Consider the following 16786-nt stretch of genomic DNA (forward strand, 5'->3'; position numbering starts at 1 on the left):
GCAAGTGTCAGCCAGGTAACGTGCTTTTCAGTATGGGTGTGCTACCACAGACTGAACAATAAGAAATATCTGTAAGCCAAGTATTGCTCTCCAAGGTGAGAGATATGTCAAACCCTTTAAAAGTGGAAGTCCGTGCTGTTTCCCCCTTGACAGGAGAGGTAGTTTCCCAGACTAAGACTGTTATTTGGCTTCCTTGCCGTTTGACATACCATTCAAACTGGCAAGCTTGAAGTGTGATCACTGTTTCTGAGTCCAGGACACCGCTCAGCCTTTCACCCTTTGGGATAGGAATGTTTTGGTCCAGGCATTCCAAGCTGAAGAGTTTGCAATCTTTGTTCCAGGCTCTTATTTTTTCAGAGATAAATCAGTGATTTTGGAAATGCTGCCAAGTCCCTCCTTAATCTCCTTGTTAATATCCCCCGGCCTCCAGTCTGAGGCTTGGACCATACCATCAGAGCTGTTCTTTGTTCCCCCAGGGAACTTCTAAAAATATCAAAGGAAAAAGCAATGCCTTAGTGAAGCACTGTGTCCTGAAGTTTATTGAGGACTGAGGCATCATCAGAGTCTTTCATGTGATTAATTCTCCTCTGCAATTTGTGAAGAGAGCAATCTCTGAACCAAAGGTATGTCAACACACCAATAAGCAAATGAGATGAGCTATGGGAAACAACATAGTAAACATGAAATTTTGATGGGGAATGTCTTCTCTCTACTTAAATATGGGACTGGGAAGAAATTACTCTAAATTTTATAAGCTGCAAACCCCAAATGCTTCTTGCATGTAATCACATATATGAGTAAAATGACAGGAAATTCTTAGCCCATTCTGTACTTACTTACTTACTTAGACTGATATAATCCTAGTATAAGCTTGATGTTTAAAAAGAAACTGCTTGAGCAAATACAAAAGATGTTTTGAACAAATGTGTCTTAGAAACGAGACCTTTATTTTATACTGTCTATTTCTATGACTTGGTGAAGGAATGCAAGTATGAAAGCACGGTAATGGAGGCAAAATAAAAAGTTAATAGAAATTATGAGTGGAACATCAAAGATTTTCTGGAGCTTGCCCTTGTGGTAGCCATATAGATTCATAGAATACATGTGTTAATGGCCAGTCAGCAAACCTTTCTGCAATATACTCAATTGCTGAGGTGGGAGAGGCCCACAGGAAAAAAACAAAATCAAAATCAAAACAGCCCCAGGAGGCTTTGACATAACTGATGGTATAGAAAATCATTCATTAAATAATTACATGGAATCATACATGACCAAATGACTGCAAAACATTTTGAAAGATGTCCCTCATCTGTGTAACCATGTCTGGTGATTATGCACAAAGTTATCTTGATCTACAAACTTCTCACTTATTCTTTCAAGGTGCAAGTTCTGCTTTTATCACCTTTAGAATTTAATTAATAGCAAATTCATATTTCTTTTCATAGCCTAATCCTCAAGCAGTTATACAGGTGAGGTTTCCTAAAAGTATAAGAACACATCTTTGAAATTACATTCTGCCTTTCAGTAGTTCTACAGTGTTCAGAAAAACTGAACTTTATTGCACCTATGACTGTCGATCGGGGATTTCATGGTTTTGTACTAGATTCTTTTGATTTGTAAACTCTGGGAAAACAAAATAAAGCAAGGAAACCAGCTATGTTAGCCTTAACTGGCAGTAATTTTATAAAGGAAAACTTCTGTCTCCTATTGTTTACAAGTTACAATTCTGCAAGAATAAGTTAGCAAATGAGTACAAGACTTTTTTTCTCTTTTTTTAAGGTTTTATAAAACCCCCTCCCTTCTCCCCCCCCCCCCCCCCCCCCTTCTTTTGCAATAACATCTGAGTCTTTGGACTTATGCAAAGTTTATATTCTATGACATGGCACTTGGTAACAAATTCTGTTCACACAAAAAATAGCACTTCAGCTGTAATTAGTGCTCTAAAAAATTATGAGCAGTTTGTGTAAACCTCTCTTTTTTGGCACTACTAGAAGTCAGCTGTGATTTCAGAGTATAATAAATGGATTTGGTTGAATTCCCCTGTTGTGCTGTGAGGAGAGCTTGTCTTTGGCTCATTTAGATTCTGAAGACTTTGTCCAGTGTCCAGATGCACTTTTAAAATGTAGTTAAGAGAATAATTACTGAATATATTGAAGAGCTATTCCTATTTTTTTCAGTTTATGCCCAGCAGATTTCACAATTGGCACAATTACTGCAAACTCATTTGGCAAAGAGCCATTATCTTCAATGGGAATAATGCCTACTACACTAGCTCTCAGTCTTATCCATTATTAACAATGTGCATTTAATAACTTGCAACTAATGGTCTTCAAAGCAGTCCCAAAATTGCTTAAGCTGCTTCTCACAGTGTTTGAAACAAGTTAACAGCTTCTGTAGCATGCAAAGGCAGAAATACAGTGATCAGTGCAATAGCATTGATGGCTTTTGCTGTATCTGTTCAGGAATAAGCATGACTGAATAAACCTGTAGCAAGAAGAAAGAATAAGTTGGAACAAGCTAGTCCTTCCAGTTACTGACTACCTGAGGCAAAAATCTGCAATGGCATTGAATTGAATATGTGCTATGTGGCACAGAGAATGCTTCTCAGCAGCAAATTCTTTTGCCATAGTATTGTTAGGGAACTCTAAGATGGTGGAGGTTGGTAGGTAAGATGTGAGATTTTGCTTTAAAGATCAAATTTAAATGTGGATAATTTTCTCAATGCAAAAGTCAGTGAGACTGCTTCAGACCAGAAACATTTGCATGGAAACTGTCCAAAAAAATTATTTAAAATTTAACTCCAGATTGTTGAACTGTTTCCAAACTTTGGTAAAGCTAAGGTGAATTCCAATTTCATGACCAATCAAAAACTCAATAAAATGCTCTTTGCCGTATTTTTTGTTAGAGACATATCTTAAACGCCCATGTTACTCATTAGGATTTTTGTTAAAGCCATTTGATCCCTCTGACTTTTGGCTGGTGTGACTTCTTGACTAATTCCCAGTATTTTTGTGAAAGCATTGAACAAAACATTTCTATGGAAATACCTTTGCCAGAAAAGAAAATGGCTTATTGCAGTATTGAAAATAGAAGGAAGCCATTCACTAAGATGAAAGACCTTTTATCCCTGTGAAAATTGCCTGCCAGCACATGAGAATCCATGAAAATTCAAAGCAACTTGCCAACTTTTTGTTTTCATGGCAAGCCTGTCTCAAATATATTTCCTTGGGTTTTCACAAAGACTAAGAATTTTCTTCACAATCATATACTGGCAATTAAATGGGTGAAAGATTGCAGCTGAGTATTCCCTGCAGAGTATACCAATAGTGACACAGTCTACCTTCCACCTGCAAAGCAGCAGAGTTCATGCAGCTCTCCAGAATATCTATGCAAAGACTCTTGACAAAAGCAAATCTACTCCTAGTCCATTGCTGCTTGTAAAATAGACATATATAAAGAGTATGGTGGGAAATTCTGAAAGATATCAATTGTCAGTGCAGTAAGCTGAAGCACATAAATAATCACTTTTTTCTTCTTGTGTGGCTCCATTCGTGTTTGGGGTTTATTTTTTATTCCCTTCTCTAGTCTGTGCTGCATTCTCTATCAACGTAGGATAAGAATATGGAACCCCTGACACCTGGATTTCCTTGAAAAGGAATAGATTTCTTCTTACTTAGACAAAAATCTTCATGAAAGACAAGTAAGTGAACACAGATAACTTGCCAACTCTGCCAGTTTGTATGGTCTCTTATTTTAACCAAGATGCTGAAGGAATGTGTCAAAAATAACATCCCAGTTGTTGGTGTTCTCATCAGAAAATTGGTCTTCAGTACCTAGAATGAATACAAATATTAGATCTTTGCAAAGCATTGTAATTTTCAGGCAATTATACTAGTGCACTGCACTTTGATGCTGCCACTATTCTATTTTTCTTGGCTGGTGATTACCCGTTTGGGCTGGTGATTACCCAGTTGCTTCTATTACATCCTGCCTGAATTGTAGTGAAGGGCAGCCAACAAGACCACTAAACGAAAGGCTTTGCAACTCCTACTTCAGTGCTAAGGCAGGAACTGTAGATTCTAGTTAATTGTATCTCAAGGATGCTTTTAAGGAGAGGAGCATTATCTCCTCACTCTATGATTAACCCTCCCATCTCCATTGCCATTACAAGGCTAACTGTGGTCTGCATCTGCTCAAAGACAGCATCCTCAAGATCTCAGGCATACTTGTTGCCCCCTTGTGTGGGCTGATATAATTTCCCCAGCTCTGGGTGGTGGGGAATAGGCTACAAATCTCTGCTCCATGGACCAGCCATGATTATGTAGCTGATCCTGAGGTAGAGAGACCTGAACAGACCTGTTAAAGCTTTCTCTCTGAGTTTGGAGGTCACACAACTGGTTTCTTTTCTTTCTTTCTTTCTTTCTTTCTTTCTTTCTTTCTTTCTTTCTTTCTTTCTTTCTTTCTTTCTTTCTTATTCTTACAGCTAAGCCTGTATCTCTCTTCCTTTGCCACCCACAAGCCAGGTGCAGACTGCCAGACTTGCACAGCACCCACCAAGCAGGTTTTCCTGGAATTTGAGACGCAGAGTGGGGGAATTCTGTGGCATCGAGCTGGGACCAGCTTCCTCTCATCTGCAGCCGCTCACATACCCACAGCAAGGCAACAGTGTACATCCTCTTTTTGCCAGTGGACAGTTTGCAGAGCCACTTAGGAAGCCAGCCTTCCTACATGAAAGCATGCAACCACCTGAAACTTCACTGCTCCTCTCCTGACAGGCTTAAGGATTTAAATCTTTCTGGAAAAAAAATGTGGTCTGTTAGGTTCAGCAGGCCAGGCCAGGCCCCCCAAAGTCACTTCATCACTTCCTAGCTGATGAGATGCAAACGACAGGAACCATATCCTTTCCCTAAGTTCATTTCCCAGCATACCTGCTAATGAATTAGTGTGATACAGCACAGAGTAGCCAACACAATAATTCAGTCAGAATATCAGTTATTACAGGTGATTTTTTTTTTCCTTTCTATGTCTCAGTGATTTAAATCTTGGTTCTGAATTTTCCAGGTGTGCTAACAGCATAAATTGAAGCCAATTCTGCTGTATTTCAATGAACAGTGTGGGAGCTTGGATTTTCCAGTTCCTGGAACTCTGCAATTCTTCAGAAATTATTTCTCAAGAAAGAAAATCAGTTGCTACTATTCTAAGCCTCTATGGTTCAAGCACTGAAGAGATAAATAAGAAGCCCAGCCAGTGTTTGTGGGTTCACTGTTTGTTTGTATTTAATTGCCGTTATTTGTTTAGGGTTTTTTAATTGCCATGATTCTTAAGCCAAATTCATGACTTCTGCAGACCAAATTCAAGGGTTTGGTTTCTGTTTTTTACATTGCAGTGGTTGCTTATACTTCCAGGACCATTAGAAGTGATTCGGTGGAGCAGGTGATGCTTGGCTGTGACTGTTGACCTCTGAGTAACCTGATGTCTATATCTGAAAGTGTCTCCTTGTGATATCTGAATGGATTTATGATTTTCCATAAATTATTTTTCCCTTTTCTGCTTCTAACATAACACCTTCAAGAATATTTCTTTTCTTTTTTTTTTTTAATTTTTTTTTTTTAAAGATATAACAGGCTTTTTAATGGATCATCATGTCAGCTTCCCTAGGCACAGTGATCCCATAAAGCTAAGAGGCACATGATTAAATTAGGAGCTTAACTACACTTCAGTGTCAGGCTCTGAAAAAAATAACAGTAAATTACATAAAATGGTCAATATAATCTATACCACCCGATGCAGGATGTGACATCCTCAAGCAGCACGCATTAACTTTTTAATGCAATCCACTGATTGCATTATAAATCACATATTTGTGTATCAGTGATGAGAAAAGTCTGTCCAAAAGGTCATCTACTCCAGGGTTTTTAAAAGGACTGTGTAATTGGTTTCTGAGAAATTCACAGGCCATTTTGCATGGTGTTTCCAGACTTATTTACAAGCCTGTTAAAATTAGCCTACACTTTATTTGTTTTCTTCTTTTATTTTCCCTCATTTTGTTTGTTTGCTTGAATATGCAGGAATGCCCGTGTGGGCTTTTGAGAAGTGCTTTACTATTTTTGCAGTCATTTTGCATACCACACAGGGTACACAAACCATACATTGAAACATACTGATTTAGCCTATTTCTTTCCCTTTTGAAGGTGTTTATTTTTATTTATAGTGCCTTCAGTGTTTAGTCCTGATTTTGTCTGTAATGCTGTGATATTCACTAAAGTGCCACCAACAGGATTTCAAAACCCTGGGATGTATCTTTCAGTACAGACTGACAGTGTTCAGTCTCTCACACTCATGGGAGTTACACTCCTTCCTTCCAGCTTGGTGGTCTGCAGGGGGCGAGGGGAACAATCCCTTTAAGCATAGAGGAAGAGAAAAAGAAAAAAAAAAAAAAAAAACAAACCACAAAGCACATATCGTTTTAGTATTAGCAATTACTGGCTTTTTGTCTGACCATAATCCAATATCATATCAGCAGCTGGACTCCTTTCCTTTCTTTTTCCTCTCATTTTTCAGTCCCCTTTCTGAGCCTGTCCTTTCACATCAAAACTTGCAAACAGATGGGCAGCTCCAGAGAAAATTCCCCTGGGAGCTCTCTAGGTCCCTGAAGTAGCTGCTTACACCTGACTCTTCCCACAGATGACAGGGTGCAAAATCTCTGTCTCCACAGAAGCTGTCAGGTGCAGCTTACAGCTCCCAAGCCACAGCACCTAGGTTTGTACAAGGCTTGGCCGGCCAGCAGGTACTGCCCTTTTTATTCTTCAGTTTGTTGTGCTCTTTCACTCTCAGGGACTTTTACTTCATCAGGAGATGTCCAGTAAACCTTTTAAGGGGCTCCCCAAAGTATTGCCTGTGCCTTTGTACTCCTAAGCCTGTGCAGAGAATCGTAAGCTTGTTATTAGTATAATGGTCCCAAGCGCAACAAAGGCTCCCACCTGCTCCTCCATGGAAGGGCGCCTTGGCTCCGTAACAATTAGCATCAATTACGGCAGGGCTGGTCGGGAACTGTGCACCCGTCCCTCTGTGGGCTGCAGGTGCAGGATTATCCCCCTGACCTTTCGCTCCCAGAGCCCCCTCTGATGATGGGAGCAGGAGGCAGTCAGATGAGAGCTGCATGCCTTTCAGCATTTGTGGTGAACATTAGCTATTCATGTCATTTCCAGAGTGCTGAGATTGGTTTCAGGAAACTACACAGAGAGCAGGCTCCCTCTCCTTGGCTCCGGTTTGCCCTGCTGAGTGCTCCCGTGCTCGTACATCCTCTCATTCCTCGGTATCCATGCTCTTGCTGCAGGAAAAGTAAATTCACGATATCATCTGTGAAGGAAAACACGGTTGTAATAATAATAGTAGTAGTAATAATAAAAAAAGAGAGCCCTACAGCTGGCTGGCTGAGTGGCAGACAATAGCATGCATGTAATACGCTGGGATAGACTTCTCTATTTCATTGCCTCGGCTTTTAGGTGCAAATGCGATGTCAGACCTCGTTTTAGTTTCAGTGTGCACTGTTACAGCCACTTGTGAAGGCAAGCAGTACAAAGCCAGACATACTGCAGATATATAGGTAGCACTCTGTCATGACAGATCATTTTGAAGAGACGCCAGCCAACTCTTTTTCTAACAACACTGGGGAATTTACAAGGTAAATTATGCCTGAACACAGAGGAAACAGTATCTTCCAAGTGGCAAAAATGAGGTTTTTTTCTTTATGTTTAAATATTGCTCATTGTTGATATGCCTTCAGAAAAGTAAGGGTAGGTTTTCTTCCCATGGACAAGTAATGCTCTTTATGCATTGCAAGTACTATATATCTTATAAATTCAGAATTTCTTTGTCATGTGCAAAACTACATACACTCATATGTCACATTATTGTCTCCTTAAAAATATTCACCAACAAGTAGGGGAAAAGGAGGGAGAAATCAAGCAAAACAATTACAGAGAAAAAGAAAAAGAAAAAGAAAAAGAAAAAGAAAAAGAAAAAGAGAAAGAGAAAGAGAAAGAGAAAAAGAAAAAGAAAAAGAAAAAGAAAAAGAAAAAGAAAAAGAAAAAGAAAAAGAAAAAGAAAAAGAAAAAGAAAAAGAAAAAGAAAAAGAAAAAGAAAAAGAAAAAGAAAAAGAAAAAGAAAAAGAAAAAGAAAAAGAAAAAGAAAAAGAAGGTATTGTAAGCCTTGTTCATCCAGAAAAGCAGTGCAGAGCAGAGCTGGGAACGATCTCAGAGTGGCACAGATCAGCTGGACCTGGGGTGGAAGCTGCTAAGGGAGAGAGGAATCCTTTGAGTATCCGAATAAGTCTGTCCCATAGAAAGACAGACAGCAAAAATATCCCCCAAACCTGTTTGATCTAAAAGTAATTATACACTTGGAGAGCAGTGTATGGTGTCTAGCTGCTTGGTTTTTTTTAAAATAAGTCTCTGACATTCTACCTCTGGAAAAATAGGTTGCTTTATGAATAGCCTGAACTGAGGCATTGGATATCACGTTGTCCATAGTTAGTTCATTTTTTGGTGTGGAAATTTGACAAGGAAAATAGAATTACTTGAAACTCTAAATGGTGAATTTGGCATCCATGATCTGAAATGTTCATGTAATTTATCCTAATGATACTTTAGGTTATATGGAGGATGACAGCAGCAAGGGATCAGGACAAGTGTTCTCAAAGAAACATTTTTTGGTTTTGTTTTAGGCAAAAGACCACAGCCGTGACCCTCTTACATATTTGTGAGTTAGCTATAACCCTGACCATATAACAGTGTAAAAATAGCATGAGTAAGAGGAGAACCAATTGTATGGTAGTTAAGTTGGAGACATTTAGTCATGCATTACAGTGATGATATGTCATTCTTAAAAACCAATAACATAAAAGCTTGGAATAATGTCTATTAATAATTATGCTCTTCATCATGGAGGTTTGTCTTTTATATTAAGTTATAAATCATCACCATTGCTCTCAGCAGAGAGAAGACACGGTAGATCTCACTAGAGGATAAATATTCAGTCCATCCTGTCAATAGCCACAGTATTTTTATGGAGCAGGAGATGCTGTGGGATTGCAATCATTTCGGAGTCTCAAATGTTTATAATGGCAGACACTGTAGGAGCTTTAGATTAAAAAAAGCATAGACCTCATGCCAGCTGGAGTATTGCGTGTCGAAGGAGGGAAAACACATAAGGAAGCTTATAGTTCAAACCTTCATGGTAACAAAACAGTAAAAAAAAGGCACTACACAACTTTCCTCAACAGAGGAGACACATGAAGTGCCACAAATCTTCCTTGAAGTTAATACAGTGGCTGAGAAAGAAGGCCATATGTGAGGTCTGTGAAGGTCTTTCCTACTAAGATTTTGGTGGGGGAAGGAGTGAAGACCCATTGTTTTTGGGAGGAGAGGGGTGAGTTGGTTCTATCCTTTATAGGAACTTTCAGCAACAGAGGAGAGAGGTTTCCGACTTCTGGAGAACATTTTGCTCATATACAGTTTAACTGACTTGTCAAACTAGTCTGGGAATAAGTAATATCAAAATAAAAGAGAGGGCCCTTTTTTGCTAGAAATGTTATAGTCTCACTTGTAAAAGAGCACTGGCAAAATTGAAAATAACTGTATTGTGATGCATCAGCTGCTGGGAAACTATAAAAGTGACAGAAAAATATCCCCCATTGGAGGGGCTGCTCTCCTTCAAGCAGTGCCTGCAAAGATGCCAAAACCACTTCAACTGCATGGATCACATCCCCTCCCAGCCTAAATAAATAAATAAATAAATAAATAAATAAATAAATAAAGTCATCCATCTTTGAGGGGAGTGTAGCTGTAAATACAACAGAGACAAAGGCTAGTTGTTGAATTACTGTTCCAAGCACAAAGAGGGAATTGAAGGGAAGGAGAAGGGAGGGGAAATCCCTCCGTGTTTATGAGCAAACATCAAAGAACCACTTCTAGAAATCTGAACACTCAGATAGGAGGGGAGGAAACAAAGCCTTGATAGGAAACTTGAAACAATTCAATAAACGCCATTGTGCATACCCATTCAGCAGGTTCAAGTTACACATTTACACAGGCATGGGGAGGTTATGTGCTGATACTCAGTATGTGTGAATACGTGTGTGGTGGATCCAGGAAGTATGCTAAATCTGTACAGGTGTAACATTGACCTGTACGTGAAAATGTATGTTTATGTTCCCTATTTTGCTAGAGATCAGTCGTGTCCCCATCTTTTCATTCACTAGAGGTTTGATTAATTAATTTCAGGTAGAACTTTGCTTATCTTTTTTTACTTTAGGCATCATGTAAAAGTTTTTTTATAGGAGATTAATTGATTAAAGACTCATCAATAATAAAATTATTGGCAAAACAAAATAATTGACTTAACATGTCAGTTTTTCCTCATGTATATGTATTTAAACGCACCTACACATATCCATATATATGTGTGATACTTCTCCAGCATATATGTAAGCATATTTTCATTACAGCCATTTCTGCCACTGATCTTAATGAACTCAAAATGTCTTCTGCATCATGCCTATGCACTTAGATTGGAAAGGTAGCAGTGACATTTTTTTGTTCCTGTATGTAAATACCATATGACTATCAAAAAAGTTAACAGTTTTAAACTAGAAAAGTTCGTGGGACTGTGAGCAAGATGCAAGTTTATGCTGTCTTATTTTGGCTTTAGTTAGTAACACCTATGAATACAGGAGCACCTGGATCATATTATCATCTGCAAATATGACACTGGAGGACATGAGTTTTATTCCTGCTCATTAGACCATTAGTTTTACTCCCACTTATATTCAACCTTTTGCTATATAGAATAATACCAAAATTACACCTGGCATATAGTTTCATTCTTTTGCTTTGAGACCTGCAGATCGAGGTAGTTTAGGATTGAAATAAGACACTCTGGTTCCAGTTACTGAAATCCATTCTTCAGCTGAGAGGAAGGAAGGAACAGGCTATTCATTAGCGACAAAAGAGCTGAATTTCATTGTTTTTCTTTGGTTCTGGTATTATTAAACTTTTTCAAGGTTTTGTTGTTGTTGTTTTTAACCAAATTCATCAGCTCCAGAAATATGTTTCATAACTAAAATAGTTCAAGAGCTTAATAAATGCCACTCTTCAGTAAAATTAGTGTTTTCTAACTATTTGCAAGACATGTTTATTGCTCATCATAAAAAAAAGTCAGACTGCCCTTATTCCATACAACTTAGATGATTATACATTTATAGGCATAGTTTATGGCAGTAGAACTGATGCTGTTGCTATCTCTTCTAGTGTCTGTGAACATTTCTGAAATTTTATGACTCTAGGTTCTAAATCTAACCATTGTGAGAATGTAATTATTGTCAAGGGCCACAAGCGAACAATATTGTCCTCTACAAGATGGAATTCCTTTTGTCACCAGTTCCAGAGCTGCTCAAAACCTCACCTCTTGGTTGAAAGAGATTATAGTAACACTTTGTTTACTGCTGATCCTCAAGTTTCGTTTCAAATTCTCAAAGCAGAGCTCCATCTAAAACCACTACCTTTCCCTGATTTTGTTAGAAATATGTGAACCAACACCCAGCATTTTGAAAATGGCTTCGAGTTCTTTTGAAAGCTTGTGGCCATTACAGTCCTTTCCTATAAGTGTAGTCTGAGTTACAGACTTGAAACCTGACATGAGGTGAGTTTCCCCTGAAATGAGGTCTTAACAGATATATTTCTATTTGATTCTTTGTGGGTTTTAGTTCAGATGTATCACCTAATGTCTATGCATTATCCAGTCATACAAAATGTGATCACTAGAATGAAATGCTTTATTGGAAGATACATATACATGTGCATACACATATGTGTACATGTACACATATATGTATATATTTTTTACTTGTATATTTCTGGTTGTTTCCTGTATTACAGGAGGTGGAGAAATGTTCCTTACACCTAGAGAAAAAGGTGAAGGTAAGGTAGCAATGCTTACTTACTTCCTGTCCAAGCCCATTCCAAATTTTCTGACCATCTTTGGGGATGTACTATATTCTGTAAGGATAAACCTGTAATTCATTACAGAGAATTTCTCTGTGACAATAAATCACTGCTCGATCTTGCTTTTATACCACTTTTTCACTTGCTGTTTCACAGTGGGACACAGCTCAGCCTGAGACAGATGTCTATGTAAGTGCTAGAAGTTTCATCCAAACTATCTGCCCAAGTTCCTACTGCAGACAATTGAGGCCTTCCAGAAGGCAAGTTCTTCACCGTATCTGAGACAATAATCACAGAGCTGGGATGAAGCTCCTTCCAGTGGTATTGATCTGTCCCCATTACCTCTACAGGAAGTTTGCAGGACTGTTAAATACCTAACACTTATACAGTACCCTCAGAAATCCTGAACTTTAGCCACTCATTAACTTTAAAAGGGCCAGACTTAACCTTCTGCAATAATTTGTTGCTTTTGCCTCATTGAAATCAAAGACTGTTAGGAGTCTATGCACCCTTGAGGAACAGTACCTGTGACTTTGGGCTGCATTTGACGCTCTCTGAGAAATCAAGGGACGACAGATCTCTTAAGTCCATTGTAGCCTTTGCTGTTTAGGAGACACATTAGAGAGACTTATACTGCTTAAATTTCCTATATGGATAGAACTCATCACCAGTAAAACCATGCCTCCAAGGAGAGGAGTTTCCTTGTTCATGAATGTCATCTCCAAACTGATTATGGCCGCAGGTGTCTCCAATCTCAGCTCCTCTGCTGAGGTTATTACAAGTCAGGATAAGCTGTGGTCTGACCTTGCAGTGTACTTCCTCTGCCAAAAAGAAAGAAAAAGAAGGAACAAGAGCTCCCAGGACAAGAAACGAAAATTGAGACAATGGGGAGACACTTTTGAGCAAAGCAAAATGCTGACAGTAGGAAGAATGTATTGCATCAAAACCTACATCTAAATTGAATGTATAGAATAATTTATTTTTCAACATACTCAATGAAAATTATTTTAGAATGTAATTCAGATCTTTGCACTGTTATATCAAAAATATCACACCAGAATTGAGAACAAAACCTCTGAAAATGTGGCAATGATGTCCAATATCTGAGTAATTTACTTCATTTTATCCCTTTAATGATTGTTTATCTTGAGGTGTTTCCTTTATGAACATGCTTATAAATCATAATCAAATCATCACCTTTGTGCTTATTCTGATACATAGATTTTTGTCTATTCATCCATTTTGAAGTAGATTTTCAATATTTGAATTATTCAATTTTCTTTTCCAAACCCTGTCCAGCTTATCAACTCTCTTTTAAAATTATTCTAGTGCACATCAGAAGTAGAAATAGTAATATATTGACGGCCTCACTAGCCTCCAAGTAGTGTAAAAAGAGCATTCTCACCAGTTGTGGATGCAATCTACTGTAACAGCAATTATAAGGGAAGGCGATGAGGACACCTTGCCCACTGAGATTCAAAAGGTAATTTGGGATAACAGGACTCAATTTGAAAAGGATTTCCAATCTTGGTGGTATGTAGATAATTTCACTTATGACCCCACTAACAGTAAAGCCACAGCTTTTGTTTTGACAATACGCGATGCTTCAATATACACCATATACCAAATCATTGTGCTGGGATTAATTCACCATGGAACTGTACTCTGTCCGTTAGAACACAGAGTATGGGTCAAACAAAAAGGGAACAAATGGCAAACTATTGATGTTGATGCATCTGTTGCACAGGAACAACAGGGACTTATTTGTGAAAGTAATGCTATTAAGGACCAAGACATTTATTCTGACACTGAACAAAATGTTTGTCATTTTCAAATACATCCTGATGAAACTGTACTTATATAAGTTGGAAATGGATGTGTTTGTATAAGAACCCTTTGTGATTCTATATTTATACATAACACCACTGTAGAGACATATAATCAGTCAAATATCTGTATCTGTAATTTTACCAAAATTAGGGGATATGACTTTAACTACTCAGCTCCTGTCACAACCCTCCAATTGCTACAATCTAACTATACATTCTATCAAGATTTATTGCCTACCCCTATTGGAATGAATCTCAAATTGGTAATAAAACTTTTGCAACATGATGACCTGAGTCAATTTCTAAAACAAATTTGGACAATGGACAAAGAATCTTGACTACCGTCCATCATGATGCAGAGGAGAGACACCATGTGCTACAAGAAGTGAAGAAAGATGGAGAACATCACTGATGGGAAACTTTTTGGATGGTCACCAACAGCAACTGGAATTTGGAATTTGATGCTGCATCCAATTGTAGTTTTGTTAGTTTTGACCTTATTATGTCTATCGCTAATAAGAATTTTGTATATCAAAGTTTGGCAAAAGCTAAAACAAATTATGTCAACCTAACATGTAAAACACATACAATCAACTGATTCTGTATGTGTATATACAATTGTATATAACTAGCATTAATTGTGACCCTTAAACCAAACAGCTTATCAAATAATTGGACTCTTACCACTGATCTGAAATACACCACATATTTATAACACAGAGGCAAGAGGAAACCGTGCTACCACTCCGTGAGTCAATAAAGTGGATTAACTGTAGTCACAGGGTGGAGCCTGCTAGCAGTACTAGCAGTAGTTTGGTATAAGCTCCAAAGGAGGTAAAGGCCTGAGCTGTAGCGAGGCCAAGAAATCCTGTCCTCTAAAAACCCACAAAGGAACAGAGTGGCAGAGTGAGCATCGATGCATATGAGCTTGGATTTCGGATCATGTGATTGACACATGAACAGTGAGTGGCTTTTTCAAGACTCAGTTATCAAGGAATAAAGTTGTGGGTGCAAGGGGTGTCATGCATACCTTTCCCATTTCATGTAATTTGACTACAAGCCAACCACTTTACTGCACAAATATGACAGCCCAAGTGAGCCTTCTTTGAGGTCTCCCTGCTAAGTAGCGTGGCTGCATGGTGGTGATCTCCCCTGGAGCTGGGACACCTCTCAAGGTTGTTCCTCTAGGCAGAGAGACCTTTTACCAATGACAGATCTTTGGTAAGTGACTGATAGCATGCTGAATTAATACTAATGAAACATTACTGATCCATGTAGTTACTCAATATTAATTATTACAAACTTTGCATATATAATCCTTAGACATAAACCATTGACCAAGTCTGGGACTAGGATTGGACCTAGCCACACCTAGACTCTTCTGAGTGGGAGTTTAGAAAGAAAGGGGGTCCACTCTGAACCTCATGAATCAATGGGAGGGTCTTCCTTACCCTTCTGTGTCTCTGGTCTTTGTGCAAATCATGCTAACTCGATTCTGACTCAATTTTCCTTTGTGTGTTTCTTCCATGCAGTAATTAATAGAGTGAACCTTGCCATCAAACTTTTACAACATCATATTAAAACCACTTTTGCTAATACCTGTGACAGTAGTTCCTTAAGTGATCCGAACTTTGTTAAATTCCATCTAATTTATTGAACTCTGTCAAATTATTGTTTCACCTCAGTAAAATATATTGCTGCTTCTTTCTTTTGGGTGAGGCGCATTCCACTCCTTCGCGAGTGGCCACAGGGAGGAGGAAGAAGGGACTCTGCCACAGGGGCTCCTTGGCAGGGGCTGGCTCAGACGTAAACAGAAATTTGAGTCCATTTGTTCTAATCTTTCCAAAAGCATTTAGGCCATCATATTTTATGGGGAAATGGTTGCAAGAAATTTAACTCTGTTGTGTGTTATATTAGACAGAGCGCTGGAAACTTTTCCATGAATATTCATTCAAATTTGAACATGAATTTAATTCGGACCATGCTAATGACCCTGTCTTTCTAAAATTTGCCTAAAATAAGTGTGTACATTCAGATGGAAATTTTTCAATTTACAATTGCAGTTTGTATAAGTTATTTGCTTATAATTATATGTTTAGCCGAAGTGAAATGCAAATCAATGTACTTTCCATTACATAAAGATGACAAAGGAGCTTTTAATGGCCTGAAGAGTCTTTTGTTGGAAAGACCTTGTGTTTAAATGCAATGGACAAGAAGAGATGACAGACCACACTGGCATTTCACATCTTGCAATATTATTGATGACAAAGAGAAAGAAAAAAAGGAAGGATTAGGAGGCTTGAGAAAATAAGTTAAATATTTGATATATGAAATGTGTGGTAGCAGCAAGGTGTCCACTGTAAATGTCACTGTAGGGAGAGACTTGTTTGCTTAAAAAGCGAGAGACTAACAAGGAAGAGAGGAGTTTTGATTTTAATAGCATTAAAAAGCTACTTGAAATGACGGCAATAAATGACACCTGCCTCAAACTGTTGACCCTTTAAAGGACCTTGTCAAGTAGGTTGAGCTTAGAGGCTGTGTTTATTGTGATGGGATAGATAGAAAGATGAAATACTCAAATACATCAAAGTAACAGTCCAATTAAAAGACTTGATTCCTTATTATTTCTCACACATTCACATCATTGACTTAGGTGGAGATAGCTTACATAAAAGTAAAACAGTGGAGGGAGAGTGGACAGCCATGGTGTCAGTAAAGGGCAATTGGCACATCTCTGACAACATTGTTTGAGAAATTGGCCCTTAAATATTTACAGTATTACCGGTGATCTGACTCTAATCTGTGCAAATGTCTGGTGATAAAACCAGGTTCATGTTTATCAGCCAGAGCTGGTGTCTCCCCATGGCACTATTGCTCACTTTAGAGTTAGATTCATCTCACCGTACAAAGAATGCTATACATTTTAAGACAGTGATGTTTCAAGCCAACTTTTGT

The 16786-nt window shown here is 38.3% G+C and overlaps 1 long non-coding RNA gene across 1 annotated transcript; it reads left to right on the forward strand.

The window, feature by feature from the left end:
- The first annotated feature begins 552 nt into the window (after positions 1-552).
- On the forward strand, positions 553-15978 carry LOC129204739 (uncharacterized). Its single transcript, XR_008576483.1, has 3 exons — positions 553-623; positions 11937-11978; positions 12159-15978. It is a non-coding gene; the product is annotated as an uncharacterized LOC129204739 (long non-coding RNA).
- Positions 15979-16786: the final 808 nt, after the last annotated feature.

The sequence above is a fragment of the Grus americana genome, chromosome 3 (genome assembly GCF_028858705.1).
Source record: "Grus americana isolate bGruAme1 chromosome 3, bGruAme1.mat, whole genome shotgun sequence".
In the NCBI taxonomy this organism is placed as follows: Eukaryota; Metazoa; Chordata; class Aves; order Gruiformes; family Gruidae; genus Grus; species Grus americana.